Genomic DNA, 20295 nt, shown 5'->3' on the forward strand with positions numbered 1-20295 from the left:
AAAGAAGACCTTTAGGAAACCCAGACAATGCGAAAAAATTCTCTGAACAGTATAGTTGATTAATGCATGTTATTAGAAATGGCCCAAATGGGAACTTTATCTATGAATTCCTTCACTGTTTTGGGACCGAGGAATTCTCAGATCAAAGTCTGCCTGCATTATTTTCACAATGGAACAGGTGTTAAAGAAGAGAAAGAAAGAATCTGTATTCATTTCTGGTTGGCAACAGTCAGGATGCTTACCAGCCTTGCAGGATTCAAACCTCAAGGGCAGGTTTCCTTAGGAAAGAGGGTGATATAGAAACATTTATATTATTTCTTTTAAAATACTGACTCTCAGAGTCACCAAACATATCCTAACATATCCAAACATATCCTAAATCTCTATCCTACAATTTAGCTTAGCTGACACTAAGGTAGGACATTCTCTGCAGCACAAGTGCATACAGGTGACAAAATTCAATTATTCAAATTATGTGGCACATTAACTGTTGTTCTACTGTTGTATAAAGAAGAGTTGCTATCAAATGATTAAAGGCACATTCTGGTTCTGCCTCAAAGGAGAAAGTGGTATTTTGATCAAGATGGTTCCAGATTTTTCATGTCCTGCTCCAGCTTGATAACAGAGCTCATGGACAAAAGAGAATGCAAAGGTAGGAGCAGGTATCTTAAAATAACACTGCAAATGTTACCAGGTGGCTGATGAAGTCAGGTTTCAGCTGAAATCGTGATTCTCAGCCTGAAGCTTGAGCAGTAAGGTTTGGCTAATTAAACCACAATAAAGCCTGTACTCATAAATAAACACATATAAGCTACGTATCATATACTCCAGTAGATCATTTTCCAAAACTCATGTTCCTAATTTATAAAATGAAAATAATATTTGCCTTTCTCTCTAGAGCAGTCTGAAATTCATAAGCATAAAGGTTATTGTTTAGGAGCTCTGAAATACTACTTTTTATGTAGGGCACATTTACACAATTTCTTTCACCTTGCTGTTTCTAGAAGTGTTTGGAAATATGCAGTAGATTCACAGCCAGAAAGAGTCTTTGTTTGACCAGGAAAAATATCTTGAGGTCTGGACTTCCCAGTGCTAGTGTGTCTAAGTCAGGTGCTGAAATATGATCTTAGCATCATTTCTGTGTATATTAGCTCAGAGTTAATAGATAGGTACATAGATCTACATTACAATTAATAAGTGTGGCCAGGGAAAAGCAGGTCCCACAGCACACCTTTCAGAAGCAAGCCGTTATTAATCAGCATTTTAACGAAGCATAATTACAACAGCTTATGGCTCCCACCAGGTAAAGCAATAATTATAGGTGCAACCAAATAAACAAGGAAAATAATTACCTATTTCTCAGAGCTAACATTAATTTAACCAGGCTCGGAGTGATGGCTAGACAGACAGCTTGGTGCTTTCACACCGCCAGCCAGAAAAACCTGCTCTGATTAGAGCAAAGTCACAGCTGCCATTGTCACAGAGCAGGGAAAGGCACAAAGTGGTTTTCATCTCCAGGATACCTCCCAGACTTCAAATTCCCACATGTCCTGTGTGTGAGAAGCATATCCTGTCCTGGGAAGATGGGGTGAGACATCCTGGACTGAGACACAGAGCCATGCTGGATGGGCAGCGCGCAAACAGGCAGCTCTGGGCAGGGAGGAGTGCCCTCCATGGGGAGGGTGGGCAGGACACCACGCTGCCAGGGAATCTCTGCTTGACAGGAAAGTTAACCACTGGCAGAGGAGGTCCCTGAGTTAGTCCCACCACTGTGACTGCCTCAGAGTAAACGGTGCTGTTCAGATGGATCAGCAGAAGCTGTTTAATAATTACTTTCCAGAGCAATTTCTGCTCTGCCGTTCCTTCTATCCATGGAGAGCAGCAGACGCAGACACACCAAGTGCTGCTGTAATATCTGGAACACTCCAGGCTTCCTCTGGATTATGGTGGCTTGTAAGCACACCCCCTCCTGGACTCAGTGAGGCTTTCTGATTGCATTGGGGATCTCCCACTGCATCAATGCAGGCAAGTCCCTAGCATATGAAATAAAAACTAATGAAAGTTTTGGAATTTGTTTTCATGATGCTCCCATCTCTCTATGGAAACACAAACAAAGAGGCTGATGGTGATTTATTGCCCACTGCAGCCCAGTGGTGTTTTTGATTCCAGCTCTAATATTGTTAAATATTAATACCTTAATGATTCTAATGCATGCTGGGATTACCTGGTGATCCCAAGGAAGGAGGTGGGGGTCAGGGAATATGGTGGAATGCTGCCAAGCACAGGCTATTCCTCCAAAGTCTTGGATTCTTCAGTGTGGCAGCAGAAATAGGCAAGGAAAGCATGTAGGTAATAGCACTAGCACTGCACAAAATCACAAGCTGCTGGGTCAAAGCTGAGACCAAATGATATTGGCAGTGATGTCATTAGGACACCATCACAGCGTGGCTCTGCTGAGCCGCATTTGTCCTCAGGCCCCTTCCCAGCCCTGAGTGTTTCAGCAGCACAGTTTCATTGGGTTCTCCAGTGCTTCAGAACAAATTACACTGGTAAACAGATCTGTGGCAACACTTCATGCTGAAAGACCAGCTCTGTCTTTGAGCAGCATTGATTCCTCAGGCTGACCCAAGTCAGCACAGACCTGTGTGACTCCAGCCACACAGCTGGGAGGGGAGAACCAGCCATTCTGAGAGTTCACTAAACTTAGCTCACTAAACCAGTTAAAATCCACAAACACTAAACCAGTTCAAATCCACAAACCATTTTCCCTCCTCTCTCAATGTTGTAGTGTTTGGCTCTGCCAAAAAACAAGTCCAGGAGCATCCTTTGCTAGGGCTGCTTTGGCTTCATAATCAGGACAGCTCCTTCATTCTCATTTTTTCCTTCTTTTTTTTTTTTTCTCACAAGAATTACCAAGCCTGAAAATGTTCACTTTTGTTTCATATTTAGCAAAGTGACTTTGCACATCCATGCTGATGAGAGAAAACAAAGATAAAAGGAAACCACAAAAAGAGATGGGGTGGGACTTAAGGCATTTCTGATATTAATAAAAACACAGTGACATAAGCATTCCTTAAGAAACCATGTTCTCCTGAGTAGCTCCAGAACTAATCATTTGGGAGAAGGTTTTGATATGTTTCAGCTAAGCTAAACCAAATCCCAAAGCCTTTTTAGCCTCACCATCACTAAATGGAGGCTTATGCCACTGTGATTTGGGCTTGAATTGAAGACATGAATGTCAATAGAGTCAAGAGGTTTGGATACAAGTGGGGTGGAAAATTTACCCTGCGGAGCAGATTTTACCCCTTGCAAAAGCTGTAAAGCAAGGATTATACAGCAAATGAAGCTATACTGCCAAGAGGAACACATTTAAACCCTTCAGGAAACTTTTGTGTAATTTTATTATTCCTTTAATTTAATTTCTTAAAATCTCTTTCTCTCCCCAATCCAAACAGTAACCATGAAATGATGCACTGGAAGGAGACGTGGTGGTGCCAAATTCTCCTCAGCTGAGATGCTCTAAGCTCAATTTGAACTGACAAGGTGCCTGCACGAGGTGCTGAATCAAGCATTTGCCTTGTGGAAAGCAACTTTTCCTTGCAACAGAGGGCATTCCTCATCTGAGGACCATCATCCTACTGTCCCTCTTTTCGTGGCACAAAATACGGGAAAGCTTCCTAGCATCCAACAGTACATGAAGGCAATAGATAAGTGACCCAGATGTCTGGGTCGCCCACATGGGTTTTTTGAACCTAAAATGTTGTCCCATGGATTCCTTTGGGCTAGATGCAAAAACGGAGCTAAAACCTCCACGAGCAGTTAAAAAGCAATCAGAATTCCTAGGACACTGCTGGAATTAAAATAGGTTCAAACCCTAGGTGTTTTATAAAGTCTTGGGAGAGACTTATCTGTATTTTAAATGCCTCTAAAAACCTTCACCCGTCTTTTGCCTCAGTTCATCTATTTTAAGTACAGTAATAAGCATCATCCCTTGCCTCAGAAGTGCGCTATGACATTTCCTGAAATACATTAGTCAACTCTCAGGAGAGGTCCAAGGGGCAGAAAACTCTTTACATAACTATTGGTGAGGAGGAGAACTCATGCCATGCTAACCATGGTATCATTTCACAGAAAAAAGCTCAAAGTAAGGAAATGTTTTAAGAAAACAATTTCTATTCAGATGCTGTCTAAAGAAAAATATGAAGCCTCCACTGAATTTCCCCCAAATTTTCTCCTTGGAAGCTTGTTTGACACTCCAAGTAGCTTTAGGAATCTTTCCAGGCAAATCAAACTCAAAGCTGTTGCTGCTGGCTGCCTGAGTCACTTGCACAAAGGTTTTCCATGCCACTTTATTTAGAAGGATGTTACCTTAACTTCAAATTCCAGTATAATTACAGGGAAGGTTTTGTTTAGCCTGGATGTACATTTAATGCCTGGCTGATCAAAGCAGGCTCTGCTCATATCTGACTTCACAGAGCGGCACTGGCAAACTGGTGCAGTGCTTTGCACAGAGAAGGAAAATGCAGGGGAACAGTGAGAGCACATGAGGGATCAGCAAGGATGCAAAACCATCCATCACTGAGGGGTGGGACAAAGTCCAGGTAAGGGCTGGAAAAAGTTCTCTGCAGAAGAGAGCCTGAAGGCCAAGGTGGCTTCTCCCAGCTGGGTGCCATCTCCTCACATTCCATAAAGAGCTGCACCATTCAGAGAATCAATAAAATGTCTCTCTGCAGTCACCAACAGGCACACATTTAGAGGAGTTACCTTGAGAGCCAAAGTCACTCTTTTGCTTAAATGGTAAATGAAAAATATGAGTGAGGTACCTAAAGTCATCACTGTCCTTTCCCATCCCTCTGCCTCGTCTCCTGAGTCCTGAAATACCCAGACCTGGCTAGAGGTTCTGTCCCCAGCCACCCCCTCCACGTGTCCGGGCAACCAGAGATGTGGGAGCTGCTGGTGACAGAGTCCATGTGAGAATTTGTTTAGCTGGGACCTCACCGACTGGGGTCAGAAATTTGGTCACTCATGCAGAGCACACAATCTGAAAGAGATCTGCCACCTCATCCAGCTCCTCTTCCTCCCAGGCTATGAAGACAGGCTTACAAAGCATTGCAGGTTTTTTCAGGTCTATGGTACCTCCCATAGAAGTCTTGAGACATGATTATTTGAGATTTCCCCAGCATTCATTTAAAAATGCAGTTGTAGGCTTCACAGTTGGAGAGAATAGCTTAATAATGCAACTGTTTGCAGGCCTAAAAATAGACTCAAAAAAATTTAAAAGACTCCCAAATAGACCTGGCAGTGCCAGATTCCAGCTTCACTGGTGCATTCCCTTCCCTTCCCTTCAAGCTTCTCATGCAAGCACAGGGAAACCGGGGAGAGAATTTTAAAAAAACCAAAATAATGAAGAGGAACACGTAACTGTGAAGGTTCAAAAACATTGAAGCAAGAATTAGAAGACACAGTGCCAAAAATTAACTCATTTACAAAGCCTGCCTGGGCTGCTGGGGTTCCTTTAACTGAACACACTCAGCACAGAAATGAGTCCACATTTATGCAATGAAAATGCTGATGAACGTCATCACCGTGCAATGGCTTCAAAATTGATTTGTAGGGGGTAGGAAGATTTTGTTCCACCTTCCTTAGTGGGGAAGCCAGACAGAGCTTTAAGCTTTATTGACTCTGGTATTACAATCACAGTTGCTGGTCTTTCAACCTGTTTCAGAATTGGAGAGAGGTTTTCCTTTCTGTATGGCTGGATACTGTGGCATGGTCGATTCTGTGCGGAATTGAAATTCATCAGAGCCTGCTTTGTCTCAACAGAGTAATAAAAGCCTAAAACGTTATTATGCATGAAATGGTTATGGAGCTGGTGAAAGGGTTGTTTCTCCCCCTTGTTGCAAAAAGGGGAGGAGAGGGAAAATATCTGACCTGACAATAAAAAGTGGCTGGAAGAAAGATAAGTATTTCATATAAAATTGGCTCAACCTGCAAAATTGTGTAAGAGAAGCAAAAAGCATTAAATGCATTTCAGAGAAGGAGCCCAAATGATGAGATAAGAACCTCACCCAGGCCTGGTGCTGCTCAGTGCAAAAGAATGAGCTGAAATCTGCCTCTGCTCACAGTTAACCCAGTGTTTAAATACAGATGCAGTCTGCACATTCACCTCTTTTCTTGGTCTTCTAACATGAAGCATTAGCAGATACTCCAGGGCACAACACAGGGCTCCCCTGGCTCCAATCCTGCAGAGAATTATGCACTTACTATACCCTTGTGGCCTAAGGGAGCATTTGTAAAAATTCCTCATGGAATCAAAAGGCCTCAGCAAGACCCAGCTTTCCTAATGGAAACTAAATTGAGAAAATATATGCACACAGTCACAATATGACTAAAGACAGAAGAGAACTTTTGTAACAGGTGAAGACACCTTGATCTTTAGAGGCTCACCTGTCCCACCTTGCCCATGGAATATCTGTGGTTTAGGCTGCATTTTGTGCTGTTTGAGGCAGACTGGGGGCGATGCTGCTGTGTTAAACTCCGGCTGCATGTGCAGTTGAAAGGGGGCAGCTCACACAGGCACTTCTGGATGAAGGGCACACTCTGTGCAGCTTTTCTCTCCAAGTGCCTATTAAAGTTAATTAGCAATTAAGTAATTGAATTATATACAATTGCACAAAACACATATGCATATACACAGATAAGTACTATGCACTAGGGTGCACATGTAAATATATATAGATAAATCTATATATATCTATACCTCCATATACAATCTGTTCAGTAGCACGTACACATAAAATAAAGACACAGGAGGAACTTTGCCCTTGCTGAACTAGATGGGGGTTTGCTAATTTGTTTGAATGGCACCCAGGTTCTGCCCAAGCCTGTTTCCCAGCCATTCCAGAAGCAGTTCCATGACAGGGCAGCCTGCCCCTACATACCATCACCTGCAGGGTCAGACTGAGACTACCTTGCTGAACAGGGTAGCAGGAGATTTAAAGCCATGCTAAACACCCTTGAGCTGCTAGGCACTTCCAAGTTTTTGAAGGAGGTAAGAAAAATTCCCAAACATGTGCTAAACAAACCCACAATGTCTGTGTGCTTCTGTAAATCGCTCGATATAAACCACACATTGTTTACCCCCGTGAAAAAAAGGCTCATGAAAGTGTCTGGTCTCCAACCCCCTTGGATTCTCTCAGAGGGGGGCTCTCAAAGCAATAACTATTAAAATGTTCCTGCCATTTGTCTAATGCAATTCCATGCTCCACATCCATCTTTGGCGAGCCGACTTTCATTAACACTTCAAAAATAATTTAAGGTTTTCGCGGTGAAGGTTAGAAACTTTTCACAGCCCAGAGCTAATAGCTCTGCTGTTTACATGCTATAATGTCTTGATAACCTTTTCAAACATGCTGTGGCCGGCAGCTGGGACCTGTCCCTGCTATTTTTGTTCCCAGAATGTAACAGCAGAAATGCAATGACTTTGTGCCCCTGAAATGGTCACATTTCTTCTCTTTAGGCTTCACTTCCATTATGGCACTTACAGAAGGGGCCTCACCTTTTCAAGAGGCTCCCAGTGTACAGAAATACTACCTTGGCTGTCTTTTCCCTGGAGGAATGAAACATGCTGATTGTCTCACTGGAAAATCAGTCTTGGGGGATAGGAGGAGGTCTTGCCTTGCCAATCCAGGGGCGCCTTGAAGAAGGCAATGAACCTACACAAACCATTTTGCTTGGAAGAATAAGGGTAGGATTCTTGTTTCTGATGCTGAATGGAAAAAAGCACAATTCTACACTGTTTATTCCAACACTGCAGCAAAACAAGTTCTTCAGCTCTCTTGCTTTGCTTGGGTTGTGCACAGATTACAAATCTGTACTGGTGACATGGCAGGCTGGCAAACAGTAGCTGGATGACGTGGCATCCATAGGCTAGAAAATGCTGTCTCTGTCAAAAAGCAGGGATCTCACTTGCTTCACTCTCCTGCCTGCTCAACAGCTGGAACAGGGAGGCAGGATGGAAGGATGCTGTAGTTTCTAAAAGCCTTTCTAAAAACATCACGCCAGCCTAATTTCAGCATACTGTCCTTAAAATTACTGGGCCAAAAAATGCCCTCAGACACAATTTACATGGAAATATTCAATCCCGTGGAGAGCTCCAAGAGGGGTTTTCTCTCCCTTAAACCCAGAAGCAAATAAATGCAGCTGCTCCACAGTGATAGTGAGTAAAGGCCCTGAAGCTGAGAGAATAGGACCAGTCCATTCCTATTAAGTTAAAACATTAAAAGTCCTGGACAAGCTGTAAAAAACAGAGACATGATCAACTCAGTCAAATTTAGCAGACCTGGGGGCACATCCATGATTTTCTCTCTCTCCTGGGAGCTCTGCTAGATACAGCTTGGAGCAGCCAGAAGCACCACAGCACGTGTTACAAACAATGGGCTAAATGAGCCCTAAAAGAAATCGTTTTAATGATCATCTTTCTCCTTTTGGGCAGGGAAACGAGAGGCAGAGGTCAATTTGTGCCAGGCTCCCTGTAGCCTTCTTGAACCCATTCAGAAACCAGAGGAGGTGAAATGAGGGGTTGTGGATTCTCCCCAGTGCAGAATGGGTTCCAGAGGGCCCAGTGGTGCCCGTGGGTGACATGGGCTGCTGCCACCACAGAGAGCTGGCCCTGGAGAGGTGGATCTGCACATGGGATCCTAGAGAGCACGGGGTAAAGTATTTATGGCTACTACAGAGTCACTACCAAGTATCTTGAAGACAAGTACAGGCTTTTGATCTACATCCAAGTGCTTTAATTTTTTAAGGTTGAGAAGTGATGACAAAAAACTTTTAAAAGACTTCTTGGCTGGGAAGGAGAGGGGAGTAAATCAAAGAGCAAGGTGTACATCCTACAATTTATTGTGGCTTATTTAGGCAGTCTGGCTAAATACTCCACAGAAAGCTGCAAATTCAGCAGAAATTTTGCAAGGAGTTAGCGTAGCAAATGAGAACAGATAGTGATCAGGCTACAGAACAGCAGAGCAGAGTCACTGTTAATTAAGAGACCTAAACGATGAGGCCCACTGAATTAGGTCAGTGAATATGCCCCTTCCTGCTCCAGTTTTAGGCTGTGCAAATGACTCCAAGCCAGGTCGTTTTCAGAGTTCCTGTGGTTGCCAATGGGGCCGTGTAATGGACGTGAGAAACACCGCCAAGAAATACCCAACAATTTAGATCCGCTCTAGAACTGGGTCAACATACGGCAAAAGAAAATGAAAGTCAACAAATGCAAAGTAATGTTCATCGCCACACGATCCTCGGAACCCCTGCTAGGCCTAATTTATATAAATGGCTCCGAGAAGCTGACTACAAACTGGTTAAGCGTGCTGACAACACAGAATTGGGGAAGTGGACATGGAGAGGGAAGGAGCAAGCAAGCAAAGAAATTCTACAGAGTCCGTAGCTTTGCTGGATAATTTGGACAAGGTGCAGCAAATAGCTCCTAATGTTGACAAATGCAAAAGCAATACAATTTATTTGCAAGACCTCAGGACAAAATGGGAATTGCCTTCAACTTTAGCAAGAGGAGGCTAAAATGGTTACAGCAGGAAGTCAGCAGCTTTTTTCACACAGAAGCCAGGTGGTATAGCCATATAATACATTTTTAAGCTAGGAAAGAAATCAAGGTGAAGGGAAAGAAAAAAAAAAAAAAAAAGCCACATTCAGGTTGCCTAGATATAACCACCAAAATCAGCAAAATGGACCTGCATCTATTATTACATCTCTACAGCAAAGTCTTTAGCTGGCAAAAACACCTGCATAGCTGCATCTCTGCAAAGCCTAAGCACAGGTGAGACCTTGCTGTAAGTGAATGCAGTAACCTTTGTGTGGGCCAGATGGAAAGGAGCTACAGTTAATTCTGGGTGACTTCTGAGTTACTTCTGGCAAGGCCTGCTTAGAAATTTCACTTCTGTGTTACCTGAGCAGCCCTAGAGTACAGAAATGATAATGTCTAAGACAAAAGCCAAGTATTAGAAGTTGTTTTTGTCTTTGCCTCAAGATTGATTCCAGTCATACCCAAATGTGTTGCAAGGAAGGCTTTTCCAAATGATCAGGGCTTGAGAGGTGTCAGGAGATAAAGCAGTGAGAGGCCAGTTTAGGGGGACAGCTATCACACAAGTTCTAACCCTGCCCATGCCAGCACAGCCAAGTGATCACACTGCAGCACAGGGCAGGCTACAGAGATCAAGCCTAAAACTGAAAAAGAGGCAGAATCAACTTATTTTAAAAACAAAACTTCCCAGACTGCCCTCCATCTTCATAAAAGCAGTAGAAAGCAACCTTTTGGAGTACTATAGTTCAGACATTAAGAGCAGACTGCACAATGCTTTGGCAAATATACTACACAGCCATGGCTGACCTAGATACAGAGAAGTGATCCATGCTGTAATACTGAAATGAGCAGCAGGAAAACCTGTAGGACTACTGTAGGCTATAAAGGGGGTGAGTTCAGAAAGGAACCTAAAAGAGAGGGAATAAAAAATACAACACAGATGACATCACAAGTGCGGTAGTCAAGGAAACATGTTTCATTTTTTCCCTCAGTTCAGAGCAAGCAATCATAAAATGGACAAAAATAGGAATTCAGAGACATTCCTATCTTCTTTCCTGAGATTATACAACTTTCAGAGACAATAAAAAGCAAGGTTTAGTCAGTGTAGACTTAGGATCTAATCTTCACAAAGGTTTGATCTTTCAATGTTCAGCTCATAGTAATTTTGTTCCTCACTTCAATGCACATTGCATCAGCCCAGGAACAACAGAACACTACGTACATGGTGAGAACTCCTTATCAGCCCCTTTTTGGGGTAGTCTATCAATCACCAGCTATGTGTAACAGCATTTTATTAGCTACTCTAAGTTAAATGCTAGCAGCATTGTCAAGGTGCTACAATTGTGCAGCTGAACTCCATTTTGAATCTTTTTTATGAATGCCATCTCCTTCAGCCCAGCAGCCTACAAGCCATTATGTTTCTTACCCCAAACTGAATACCTCGGGCTCACAGGACCTGCAGAATGGTACCAGTGTCCCCCTTCCACTGTCAGAGCTTTCTGCTCCCCAAAGTTTAGGAAGCAGCTAAGATGATTTGCACAGAAATGTGTCTCACAGCCAGGGAGACATGCAGAGAGGATGGAAACTTTTTCTCCCTCAAACAATTCAATCATAAAGCAGCAAGCAAGAACACATCAGAAAAAAAAAGGAACATAACGGATGTCAGGCATTGTATTTTGCCATTAGATAACCAATGTATCTAACATTACCATTCCTAGGGCAACATAAACAAGTCTATCAGAGAGTCCCCACCTCTCCACACGATCCTGATTAGGGTAGGTCCCAGTCATTTCCAAATGTAAATTCAAAAAAGATGCTTTTCATTTTGCAAATTACTCAACATTTCTTGAAGCAGTGTCACACATTTTGTCACAAGGGGATGCACATTCCTCTACTGCAGGACATGCAGAACCTGGAAAATGCCCCCACAAAGATGTAGTCCGAGGTGGGAGGCACTGGCCATTCAGTGGCATTCCAAATCCTGGGTGTTCATTATACCAAGTAAGCCTTCCATATGAGGTCAAGAAAATACTGGTCAAAAAATATTGTTCCTTTTATTGCTTATATGTTTATTTCTTGCCCTCTCTTACGGAATGACCTAGTGAAAAAAATATTGTTGTCTTTTATTTCCTTTTAAGCTATTGTATCATCTTACATTTTTATGTTTGTAGAGATTCCTAACCTTTGAGTCAACACGGTAACTAATATTTAGATACTAAATTGGGAATCACAAACAGATCAGTGGCTATTAAAGCCTGATGCATCCTCTGGATCAGAAAGTTCTTGATGTCCTGACTGCAAAACCTGGGTAAATACTTCAGAATTTCCTCTGCCTTATGTCTCCCAGTTTGATTCATCTGTAGCACTATTCAGTAAAACTTTATTGCCACTAAAAGCTTTATCAAAGTGCATAGTGTTGCCTGAGGTCAGACCAGCCAAGTCTTGAGCCTCATATGAACTGTTTTGTTGCATAGAAAATCTCTCTTTAACAATTCCAGCCTCTCCTAATAAACTGGCCCATCCCTAAAGAGCACCGACTTCGAAATATAATTAACCTCGATGTATTCTGCCTTGTGCAGCAAATAGCAATAGGAAGAAAAAGGGTTTTTATCTGATTCACTCCTAACTACTAAATCATGATTCCTTTTATTACATTTTTGTGCATTTCATCCTAGTGGGACATGGAAACAAGTTTGGGTAGTTTCATTGCCTGAATTTTCTGCTGCATACCAGCTGTTTGGTGTGGCTACATTCTCTGCCCTGGAAAAGAACATTTATTTCCCATTTCTATACTGTCTCCACCACTTTCCTAGGAGGGAAAGATCTTTTCCCTAACACAATTAAAATAAATATAACAAAATATTTCTTCATCCCATATCTAGGCATTGTAAAGACATTTTGTGGTGATGAAGTTATCCACCTCCCAGTTTAATTCAGTTTCATATCTGTTCAGTTAAGCTGAAGCTTTGGCAGACTATACAGGGCCCAGAGCAGGCAGGACCAGACCTTTCATGGAGGTATTGCCTAGGGATTGCTTCCCCACATACACTGGTGATCTGGGGAGCTTCTTGCTGTCAAAAATCAAGAAAATTAAGAACTTGACAGCATTCAAAAGAGAGGATGTGGCACAGCCAGAGCAGAGAAACATTGTTTAGCCTGTGGACCAGGAGAGAACGTGGGATGAGCAGCAGGGAATGAGAAGAAGAGACCCAGCAGGTTTAAGGGAAGATGGATGAGAAGCTGAACACCTCACCCACAGCACGTGGGCCTCCATGCCTTTCTCAGGTCACTCTGACAATTTGCTGCTGCAGGAGGAAGGGGAAGCTGTCTCAGCCAGCTTTGCAGGCTGGGTACGATCCTGCTCCTGCTGCTTGTTGGAAAACCAGGGAAAGGATGATCTTGTTTGGCAGGGAGCTTTACACACACTGTGGGCCCATGTCAGGTCCCCAAGGCAGCACAGCACCCACCACACCAGCACCAGGCAGGTACAAGCACACCCACCCCTTGCTGGCAGTTTCAGAGAAAAGCTCTGTTTAGCTCCAGGTAGAAAAGGACCAGCACAATGCGCTCCCTGCACTGTGTCTGTGCCTTCCAGGCAGCTTGCACTGTTCATTGCAGGGCTGTGACAAGCACTGCATTCAGTCTTTCCCCCACATGCACTCTGTGTAGTATCTGGATTAAGGATGCCTCCTCTTGTCATTCAAACTGTCTGCTCCACTGCTCAGAGCTGAGCTGGCTGGAAAAGGAGAGGTGCAAGAGCTGATAGTCTCAACTTGCAGAATTTCTTCCATAAAGAAGGGATTTAGTATATTTGTTATCTCAGTTTAGATGGAAAGACAAGGAGACAGCAAACACCCATGTATTTGAAGGGAATGAAACTGCATAAAAAAAGTTGGTGAAGGAGATTTGTCCCCATAACCACCAGAAACATCTAATCTTCCTTCCTGCCTTGCTGAAAGAATCCTTTTGTTGTTTGCCCAAATGCAGCCATCGCCAACTCTCATACCCTAAATAATTAGACTTGTGACATTTAAATGAAGGACTTTGGCAGGTGAGAAACAGCAGAAGAAGAAAAGCACAGCAAAATGCCATTCTATGTCAGCCTTCCAGGGAGCAGTGACATGGGGCAGCCACAATCTGGCTGGGAAAAAGTGGGATGGGAAAAAAGGGGACATGGGCTGTTGAAAAGGCTGCAAAGGCTCAAGGTGTCTGCCTCACTCATCTCACCTGTGTGTCTCTCAAGCAGAGGAGCAAAGTGCTGTCCCTGCTGGCTCCTGGTGGGCAGCAATGAAAGGAGGCACACAAAGTGATATTTCTCTCTCTCTTGCCTTGAGCAGGTGCCAGCAGAAAGCTTTGGCAGCTGCTGAGTGTTGTGCTCTGGGAATTTCTGCAGCACAGAGTGTTGGTCTCACTGCCACAGTTGGATGACACCAGACCCGTTGGTGACAATGAGCCTTACAAGGAGAAGTGAAGGTGTAAAAACAAGATGAAATCCAAGCTGTGTTCTTTTGCAGGGCAGAAAGCATTTACTGACGTCAAGAGCTGCAGCCCATTCCATTTGAGGTGTGTGTCGTGCCCAAAATGAATTCAAGAGATCACAAATTCACCTGGAAGATCGATTTCATGGCCCAAGAGTCAGAATATTAACTGTGCATCACTCAGCTCCAAAGCAGCCCCTCTTTTTCCATGTGTGCTATTCCTCACAGCCACACCACCTCTCTCTGCCGAGGGGGGGGGAGCGCTGCGTGTCACCCCCTCCCAGCCACCACTGTCCAAAGGCAGTGGAAAGGCAATTAGCAGAGAGAGGATTAGGGAGCTGGGAAGTGTGTGGGATGAGGTGTGAGGCCAGGGAGACCAGAGGGCTCACAGGGCTGGTGTCACCTGTAACCACATGCAGGACCATTGTGCCAATCCCACAGCAGATGGGGTAACACCTGATTTTTATTCCCAAAGAAAGTAACAAGTGGCAAGAAAGATTCCTTTCTGCAAAAAGGAATAAAACCAATGCCAATTAAGCACCAAGTCTGCCTCTCTGCTTTGTTGCCAGCATTGATCCAAAAGCTACAGAGGTGACTGTGGGACAGATCTCATCTTTGGTGTCACTTTGATGATTTCAGTAGAAACATAACAGATGATGCAGGAGGAAATTAGCCAAGTAACTTCAACAAACTTGCATCCAAGGTGCCAAACAGCCCCCATGTGCAGTCACTTCTTCACCATCCTCACCATGAAGGATGCCCTGCTCTGCTGTCTCTCATCTTGACCCAGCTCTTCACACATCCCCAGTGCAGCTGACAAAGGGAACAAACAAAATACATCCTGTGTGGCCCGTGCTTCATCCAGCTCACACAGTTAGCACTACTGTAAGTCCAGCTCAAACTTTACACTCCCTGGAGCAAAGGAAGATGCAATCATCTTGCCCAAACACAAAGACTCAAGCAGCAAAGCAGATCAGGAGCAGTATGAGTCGCAGACAGGGAGCTTTGGGAGAGGAGAAAGTGTTTGCTGCCTCCTTCTCCCTTCCAGCCCCTTCAACCTCCCCAAACATATTGCAAAGCCAGCACAGATTACACAGCTGGAGGATGAGGATGAGCAGGAACAGTGGCATTTGCAGAGACAGACAAACAGCAGCCAGAGAGTGAGGAGACAGAATCCCACCAGGAGCTGGTGCTCGGCATCTCTATTTGCCCTGCAGCAGCTTCTGAAGCCAGAAGGTGCCTGCAAACTGGCTCCCACTGTCCCTGCACCACAGCTCAGCTCTTCCAGGGCTGTGGGGAGGTGATTGGATCCCTGCACTGCCTTCCTGCAGCACTCCCCCTCTGCAGCTCCTTGTCTGTTGATGCGCCCACTGTGGGTTTCCAGCTCCTGACAGGGTTAATTGGCAGGCCCAGCAGGGGAAATAAAATGTTTCAGCTCTGTGGTTGCTTTTTTTTGTTCTTGTTTGCTCATGAGGCTGAGGGAAAGTGCTGGCTCCTGAAGGGTTACAGAGCAAGCACAGCAGGTAGCCAGCTGCTCTAGCTCTCTACCATTTATTCCCGGCCCATATTTGTGCCCCTTCATGCTGCTCAGGTGCATTTGGCAGACAGACACCCCTGCTCCCCAAACCTGGGGCTGCGGGGAGCAGAGGGCACAGGTCAGGACAGGGGGGATGCCTGGGGCTGAGGGGGACAAGCCAAGGGGCACAGCCCCGGGCACTAAGGACCATTCTGCACCCAGCAGCAGGGGCTTCTGTAGCCCTTCTTCTCTCCCTCCGAGGCTGTGCTTCAGCAGAGACAAAAACCCCCTCCCAGCGTCTTCTCTGAAAGCCCTCTCGTTCCTTTTCCATTTTCATCTAAGTTTCCAATGAAGATTTATTACTCTGAGTGATTACGCTGTCAGCCAAATGAGCAGGGAATAGGAATATCCTTTCTTCTTGCATTCCAGCCACTAGTCCGTTTGGCTCTCAGCAAAAAGAGCAGATTTAGCATGATTTTAGTCCCTTTTCCTTGCAGGTATTATTTATTTTCAGGTTGACAGCATGTGGGAAAACCCATCAAGAATCAGTAGCCTGGGGCATGAAGCTGGGTTGTTATTCACCTATTTAAAACCTCGAAGGAATGGGGTGGTCAGTTAAGCCTAAGTCATGTAAAACTCCAAGGCAAAGACTCCCTATCAATACTGAAAACCAGTCAGATGTGGCAGGAGAAGCAACTAACAAAAGGCAAAGAGGGCGGTGAGGAGACAGAAATGTCAAAGCAGAAGACAGCAATAGTTCCCATCCTACACTCAAAAACCAGGAATTGTACACAGCATGACAATTGCCAAGGAGATGAAGCATGCACGCATATGCAAAGAGATTTTACCCAAGACCTATGAGATCAAGATTTATTTTTGAAGATTGGTTTGTTGGGCTTTTTGTTGGTATTGTGTTCAGGGCTTTTTCCCCCTGGGATAGGTGGGGAGTGGGACATTTTTAATTTTCATTTCCTCGTAACAAGAATATTCCCCTGTCATGTGAGAATGCAGCTGCAGAAATAACACCACACTATACCTGAATGACAAGGACACAAACCTAAATGTAAATAAAAAGAGTACCCAACTAGTCTGATTTTGGTGCCCACCTGTGAGAAATGCAAGTAACAAACAGATTGCATCAAAAAAAACACCCCTCATGCTGGATTTCTGACATAACTGGTTAGATTATTAAAATGGTAATCAGTAAAAAGGGCAATTTCAATCAATCAACTTCATCTCCTAAGGAGAAGCCACAGGAGGGAGAGTGAAGGAGTCAGGAGATCTGGTTGTGCAGATTTAGGCAAATCACTTTGCTCTGTATGCCTGTTCCATTTTCCTTTTATCTCACTAGACTGTGTCCTAGCACTGTGTCATTGTCTAGACAACGCCATTTCTCCTGTCCTGCATTTTCATCCAAGAAAAAACTGGGAGAGGAAAGGATGGGCACAGAGGCTGCAAAGCTCTTTATAGAGCCACAGACAGATTCACATCCCCACATGTCAACATCCCCAGTCACCAGTAAATGGCCAGAAAACCCTCTGGCAAAATGTTCCTTTTTTTCTTTCCTTTTTTTGGTCCAACAGAGAACAACAACTTGCTGTTCTGTGAGCCCAAACACAGCACCCTGCTCAGGGAGCCCAGGGCTCAGCCCCACTCGCTGATGCTCTGCTCATGTCAGCACAACACCACTTCTGCTCTCAGCTTGCTTCGACAAAATCCAGGAAACGGCGCAGAAACGCAATGTTAACAACAAAAAAACAAAAACCAAACCCTGTCAGGATGGCAGAGCTGGAAGCTGCTAACCGGGAAAGGCAGGGAGGGAAGGAGGAGGGAGGTGGTGTGACCACCCCCAGGCCAGGTGGGGGACACGGTGGAGTCACAGCGGAGCGCAGGTATCGTGACATGGTGACACGCTGGGCGACCCCTTCACCTCAGGTCACGCACGAGGTCCCAAAAGGCCCTCAATCAAAACAGGGCTGAAGCATCCCACCAAGGTCAGCGCGAACAAAGCTCACAGGAAAAACAGCATTTTCAGCCTGTGCCAGCGAGGTTTGCCTGGCTCCCCTCAGGCCCCTCGCCAGGCTGCGGATGGAGCCGTGGGATGGAGTTCCCAAACTGCCTGAGCTGCAGAGCACACCGGGGAAATAAATGACAGAAACAATGTCCCTCTGGGTTCTTCTCTTTCTCTCCATATTATCGTGTCACTGTGCATGTCACCTTGTGATACTGGGTTATTTATCATCACTGAGTGCCTAGATTGGCCCTGCTAGAGAAAAATCAAAGAAAGCAGCAGGCGCTGGGGTTTGATGAGGAGGAAACAAATTCTTCCCTTCAAGAGCATGCAAACTTCTCTGCTACCCCTGCACACCCACACACGCAATCCCAGGCTGCTCCTTTCCCCTGCCAGCAGCTCCTCCTCACGCATCCCTGCTCTTCTCCCTTTTCTCTGCTCAGACTCAGTGCCTTGTTTCTATGGATTTCTGTGTCAACTCCCTGAAGGATATTCACTGGAATGGACACATTTACAGGATTACTAACGTTCTGAAAGCAGGTGGTGCTATTATAGTCATACAAAAGCCACCTATTTTTGGTGCCTTGTGCTGTCATCCTGTTAGGCTCTGCTTTGCTTTGCCTGGTTATTGTACCAACTTCTCAGCACCATTACTGTGGGCTGCTCCAGCTCCAGCTCTGTCTGCACAGGCCTGATAGAGGGGCATCTTTGTTCACTGGCTTGCAGCTTCCCCACACAAAGAGAGCCCTGCAAGTTTCTCTGGCTGTCATCATTCATTTCCTTCATGAATCTTGAGAATGTACTTAAGAAAAAAATTCTGCTATATGTGCATATCTAATGTATGCACACACTCACGCATGTAAATTTTCCTATGCAGAGCAGCAGCCTTAAAGTGAAATGTTAGAACATGACTATATACACTTTATCCTTATGTCATATTTTAGGTAATCACTTTGAAAGTCAACAGGTAAATTTTGAGTATTGTCTATGTTCTTCAGTTATGTCTGTTCATATTAACTGCTTTAATATCTCTGCTTGTATTGGCTGGAAACTCTTAGCTTGTCTCATCTGATTTCTTGGCACATGGTCTTACCTGTCCCTGCACTCTTGGGTTTGGTTGACAGCACTGCAAGGGTGCTGCACTTACCTGCAGCCACAGACCATCTCTGCCTAATTCCATCTAAGCACCCAGCACTGAGAAGTAAAGCAAGATGAAACACAGGCACAAAGTTTAAATAAAATCACATAATTTGCAGTCGCATTTCCCGAGCCTCAGTTCTGAGATCTCACTAAACTAATGGTGAAATGACCAGGAAAAAACAATGTCAGCATATGACAGTTTAAAAGTGCACATCACAGAGCAGGGATCACTGCAGGAAGATCCTCAGGCAGACCAAAACCACCAGGATCTCCTATGTCCTTTTCACCTTGAAGGGAGAAGCTGGATTTTCACTTTCAGCTCGGCAGTTGCAAAACCTGGCAATCTTGACTCCAGCTCTTTTTACTCCACATAAAGGCAGTGGAGGGCAGTATAAATTGTGTGTGTGCTTCCCAAAGTGGTTTATGCCAATCCAGCTCATGTGTGAGGGATTTGCATTCAGAGGGCTTACGATAAGTACAGAATTATTAATACAGTGTTGCACTCGATAGCTGAGGCTCTGCTTGTAACCAGGGGAAAAAACCACTACCCTTCTGCTGTAAAGCATCTAAATGGGAATCAGGCTCAGTCTTGTCTCATAGCATAAATGTCCTGACCTGCTGTTCCCTACTTTGTAACACAAATTCAGCTATAATCAATTATGGCTTGAAATGTTCCTTAAACATAGAGAAAAATCCAAAGCACATGCAAAGGCCTCTGATGGTAACTGATGTGATAAAGCAGTGCAGGAAACTCCTTTTTCTTAGGGCTGGGTCTAAGTGCCTCTGCAGACAGATGCAGTTGCTGTGCTGTGTACTGCTAACCTTGAACTGACATTAACAAGTATCCAAACTTTCCTTTTCCAACCAGGATGGGAACTCCTCTGACAGCTGCTGCACATTCCCCTCTTCTCTCATTTCATGGCCAGCTCTCTCTTGGTAATCAATAGAGGTCAAATCTAGATCCCATTGGGATTCATGGTGAAAACTATTGACATCAACAGGTCAGGAATAGCCAAGAGAGGGTTTATACAACAGAGAGCAGGGAACATGAGCAGGAAAAGGCCACTCCAATCTCAGCTAGCGTAAATTAAGATAGTTACAGATTTATAACATAAGGCAGGGGGAAAAAAGACAAAAGAGAATAAAGGTATCCTTATTTAATCAGCTGGGATGCAAACACAATCTTCTCACAGACCTGTGTCACAGGAAAGCTTGGTACTGGCCAGGCTGCTGCCACAGGGATGCTCCATATCCTGCAGCCGCTACCGCCGCCGGGGCAGTCCGGACACACAGGGGAAGCAAAGGGAGGAAAAACCTGCTTTGTTCCTGATTTTAGCAACCATCAGGAATACATGCCCTGCTCGTAGCCGGCTGCCACGGTCGGTGCCAGAAGAGGGCACTTGAGCTCCAGCAAGCGGGAGATGCGCGGCACCGCTCGGGCTGGACCAGCCCCGCCTGCGGCACCGGGGATGCGCGAAAGGCGCCGGGCGCTGCTCCGAGAGCCGGCACCGAGCGCTCTCCTCGCTGTTCTCCTGCCTCGGGGCTTCCTCCAGTC

The 20295-nt window shown here is 44.8% G+C and overlaps 1 protein-coding gene across 1 annotated transcript in view; it reads right to left on the reverse strand.

Moving 5' to 3' along the window:
• The window catches only part of AGBL4 (AGBL carboxypeptidase 4), a gene marked incomplete at its 5' end in the record, with an annotated part of 879139 nt that overhangs the window by 48030 nt on the left and 810814 nt on the right, over positions 1-20295 (reverse strand). The window lies entirely within an intron of this gene.

Source organism: Pyrgilauda ruficollis, unplaced genomic scaffold, assembly GCF_017590135.1.
Source record: "Pyrgilauda ruficollis isolate IOZ18807 unplaced genomic scaffold, ASM1759013v1 scaffold6, whole genome shotgun sequence".
Taxonomy (NCBI): Eukaryota; Metazoa; Chordata; class Aves; order Passeriformes; family Passeridae; genus Pyrgilauda; species Pyrgilauda ruficollis.